This window comes from Lytechinus pictus, chromosome 16 (assembly GCF_037042905.1).
Source record: "Lytechinus pictus isolate F3 Inbred chromosome 16, Lp3.0, whole genome shotgun sequence".
In the NCBI taxonomy this organism is placed as follows: domain Eukaryota; kingdom Metazoa; phylum Echinodermata; class Echinoidea; order Temnopleuroida; family Toxopneustidae; genus Lytechinus; species Lytechinus pictus.
Window position 1 is genome coordinate 9,136,624 of NC_087260.1, and position 4,835 is coordinate 9,141,458.

At 40.4% G+C, this 4,835-nt stretch overlaps 1 pseudogene; it reads right to left on the minus strand.

Moving 5' to 3' along the window:
- Positions 1-1,594: 1,594 nt before the first annotated feature.
- On the minus strand, positions 1,595-3,158 carry LOC129279315 (uncharacterized; annotated as a pseudogene).
- Positions 3,159-4,835: the final 1,677 nt, after the last annotated feature.

Here is a 4,835-nt window from a genome sequence, read left to right on the forward strand (position 1 = left end):
CGACGTTTCGACAAGTGTGTTCTTGTCGTCCTCAGGAGAAAACGACAAGAACACACTTGTCGAAACGTCGATATTGGGTGGTCCTTTTCAGGACCAACATCTGCCCAAGAAAGATACATGGTGTACCATGAAACCTACTACACTATTCTTCTTCGCCATGGAAACCTTCAGAAATTATAACACTGATTAGTACTAGGCATTAATTAGACAGGTCCAGATTTGAGGTAAAGTTAATGCGCTAGCCTAAGCTAGCCCTACCCTAGCACATGTCTTGCCATTAATGGCAGCTAGTTTATTAAGTGTTAAAGAATTGGATATATACAGGGGCCGCGGAACGGTTTTCAAAGTGGGGGGGCTGAGCCAAAAGTGGGGGGGCTGACCATGCAAAAAATCACAATCGTATATGGTCATTTTTACGATTTTGTACATGGTTTTGGGAAAAAGTGGGGGGCTGAAGCCCCCCCAGCCCCCCCGCTTCCGCGGCCCCTGATATATATATATATAGATCTAAGCCTATAAGACCTATGTAACTATGTAAGGGTACCGGTAATTTGACCATGCTAATTCATTCTGAGCAACGTGAATGCTTACGATGCACTGGTCGACCGAGGCCAAGTCCACGCGCATGCGTACTCTCAATCCGAAGACGCAAGTCATGAATATTCATATGTTGGTCCAGAACTCGGTGGGAAAAATAATTTCGCTCCCCGCCCCCTCTCTACATTTTATCCTTTTCTTTTATAACGACCTCGCGAAATATTGATATTCGAGGAAATCAGCTGGCTAAGACAACCATAAACGCCTCGATTTGGAGAAATAAATACTTCATGATTTTACTATTGTTGCTCATCATTCTGTATGACTTGGAATTTCATGAAAGGAAGATTATTCACGCCCTTTCCTCAATAAATGCCAAACATATTGGCCCGAATTCACAAAGGTGGTTTCGTTTGAAACCATGGTTTTTAGAAACCGTGGGTTTTAGAAACCATAGTTTTTCTAAAACCCACGGTTTGAAACCACCTGAAACAGTTGACTCAAAATCATGCCGAAAACCCACGGTTGAAACCATGGTTTCATTTGAAACCACCTTTGTGAATCACAAAATCAGTAAAACCCTCGGTTGAAACCATGGTTTCTGCAGAAACCACCTTTGTGAATCACAAAATCAGTAAAACCCTCGGTTGAAACCATGGTTTCTGCAGAAACCACCTTTGTGAATTCGGGCCATAATGTCCAGTAGCAAAGGAGACAATATCCAGAGACCAGTGTTTTCCGTTGCCAAACTAAATAACATAATCGGCCACCACCAATTAATCACAAACTTTGCTTTAACTTTAGAACCATCATACTTCACTGGATATCTTTTATGACATGTATATGTGCTCTGAACTATTCATAGATTTGTATTTATTCACCTAATCTCTGTTTGTCTATATCAAACAATATGTACAAAATAATTATGAACTATTCAAACTTCCGCCAAATCCGGCACTGGATAAGATACGTAAAATACACGATAAGAATATTGTTATTTTCTCTTTTTTTGTTCACGTGGAGTCAACGTTTTTCTACATTTGTTTTCTTTAAAAGAATACTCACCTTTGTTCCTTTAAGTGCTAAATGGATTATCATTTAGAATCATGTTTATAGTTTGTATTTTTTAATTTCTTCAAAGTATGGCATAGACTGATGTGCTAGTCTTTTGACGTCTGGTGGTAGCTTGTCTGAGGGAATTGCTGTTTTTGGCGGGAGAAACTTCCCGGATGTAATTGCCGTTTCATAGAAGATACTGTTCAGGAGGGATTCATTGCCAGCTGTCTTCCATGTCTTGGTGACGTCTTTAGAGGTATCCCATTGGAGAAGGGAATCACTGTAGGGAAGACCGGTCAGGTGACAGAACTTCTTCAGCACCTCAGCAGGGTTGGCCAACAGATCATCAGTGTTGATGACGATCGGGTTGGGATCCAAGTTTTCATGGAGGTACCAAAAAAAAAAATCCACGGTTCCGCTGAAGAATTCCCCCGCATTCATAACCGGATCGTCGTATTCGATGTCGAACGCCTCCTCGTCGTCGGGATCGCCTGTTCTCATACCGACGCTCGTTAGGTGTCGGTAAAGACTTTTCCTGTAAGAGGCGAACACAGCTGCAGGATCCCGTATGAGAAATACATGCTTGAATCCAGGTGGCATGTATTGACGTGATCGCTTGTCGGGGAAAGCGACATATCCTTCCTTTGCAAAGATGTACTTGCTATTTGATGCTTGGAGTTCTTTCATCAGGTTACCATATCTGTAGCAAAGTAATTGAAATAGCGAAAGTATGATGTAAATTTCTTTTGATATACCACAAAAGCGTAGCCAAATTAGTATAACAAACAAAAAATGCAGAATGCATCATTTCAAACTTAGGCTTGAATTATACATTCCATAGCAATACTGAATGGTTAGAGAATCACCATTCAAATTGTTGCCTTTAAAAGAATAATATTGCCCTCGTCTAACGACTCTTTTATTGTACTTCACATGCGGTAGACAAAACTATTTATCAAAAAATAATAATCGTTAAAATTTTTTCCTAAGACTGTCTTCAATTTGATAGCCACTTCAGTAACGCGCCAAACCCCTGTCACCTGATCGTTCCAATTCATCAACGGAAATGACGACAGTAAAAAATATGCCCATGATGGAACTTGATGTAAGACAAAATTAGATCAGTTATAAAGATCTGGGGAGCCTTTCATGAAGGATGTGTGGCACGTTCTATCCGACAGTTACCATAGTAACAGTTCCCCTCAGCCAATCAAATCCAAGGAAAGTTGTCAGATCTGACAACTTGTCGGACAAAAGTTTGGATGAAACACTCGGGACCGAGATTTCCCGTTCATACTTACACCAGTCTTTCTGGGTCTAGTTCGGATCCAAGGAGACGTCCAAAGAGTTTAGCAGCTTCTCGTACCGTGTCTTCATTACCTTCGTATTCCATGGGCATTTCATTTCCAGTCTCTTTCTCGTACTCTTTCCTTAAGAAGGACGCGTGCGTGAAAAGTTCTAACCAAATTTCCATTCCTTCTACGGCGCTCAAACACTTGGTGAAGGCCGTAGATTGGGATGGCCCAAGCAAAGATTCGAACCGGTGAACTTTCATTGACTGCCATCCCGTTCGTTTCCTCGTTAGGTGTTTAGAAAGAAAAAGAACTTCTAACTGGCAATAAGACCTAATCGACTCGCATTTTCTTGATATATTATATACGCATGAAACAACCGGAATAAACCACCCTTGTAATTGAAGGATGTTCACCCTTTGAACATTGTTAGCAGTCTATGCACCTTCTTTTACTGTTTTATCCTTATTTACATTGAATCCTTTGGATGATATAAACAAATAATTATACTACAGTATTCCCCGATCAAAGTCGACGAATATTGCCTCCTAAATTTATCTACCCTTAGACATTGTCAACAGTAAAGTTTGTTCATTTTAGTATGTGGCACATAGGTATAATGTTCAAGTTAAGTGCCCTCAATACTCGAATGTTGACTCACTTGACCTTGGGTTCAATTTGGCGCATTGGCTAACTAGCCCCTGCTGGCTTATTGAGACCAACAAGCATTTCAGAACAGGTAAGATCAGGTAGCCCATGGGTTTAAAATCCACCTTCAACATTAAATTCGAGTCATACAGCCCATTGGATATGATGAGACACACCGCTTCGGCTTTACCTCAATTCTGATGGCAAGAGTAATATATTATGATTGATTCACAATTCGCAATACCCTCTTTATAAGAATTTTGTTTCATTTGAATCGGCATACCATTCAATCTAAAAAAGCTAAATAATAACGTGAATAACATATAAATACAAAAGATATACACCAGCCCCAACCCCCTCCTCCCTTTGCAAAAGGGGGACAAAATCCCGCCTCTAATTTGCCGGCAAGATTTGATCGGCATTCCAAAAGATTTTATTTTTAATGTATCGATTAATCATCATAAATCGATAAATCATGGTACTTATATGGGCACGAGGTCATTATCATTTATCATACAACTTTATGATCAATAACTCATATCCGTGGAGCCCTGAGTAAATCCATGTGATGAGAAAGGATTTGATAAAAGGTAACTCGTCTACAAAATGTCATTTTGATACTGTAGAATACCAATGCCGACATCTCAAAGATAGCTATTAACCTTAAAGATGGTTGATGAGTTGGTATGTGATTTTATCTTCTTTGCTATTTTTGTCACTATAAATTATGATCATAATAATGACGATGACATATTTGGCTTTACCGAGGTGTGGGGGCGTCGTGGTCTAGGGTTAAGACTCTCGTCTTTCAATCTGAAGGACGCGGGTTCGATTCCAAGCCATGGCGGCGTGTCTTCATTCAGCAAGAAATTTACCCACATTGTGCTGCACTCAAGGTAAATGGGTAAATACAAAAATAAAATACTCACTCGCTTTGCTCGCTTGCATCTTTTAAGAACTTAACATCTTTTAAGAACTATCTGATCCCTCAAAATTGTTGGCTCATTACACGCCGCTGTCTGGTACAATTAATGAGTGGAAACCGTATAAACATCATTGGTACCCATTTACCTGACCTAGGTTCAGTGCAATGTAGAGAAATTTATTGCCGAAGGAAATTACGCCGGTGGTTGGGATTTGAACCCACGATCCACTATTTCAAAGTCGGAAGACTAATCCACTGGGCCACAACGCTCCACACAAGGGCATTGGAACCAGCTGCCCCACCTCAAGTCCTTAACTACCCATTTCTGGCCAGATTCATACCCATCATGCAACATTCGGTGCAGTCTTGTTGTACAG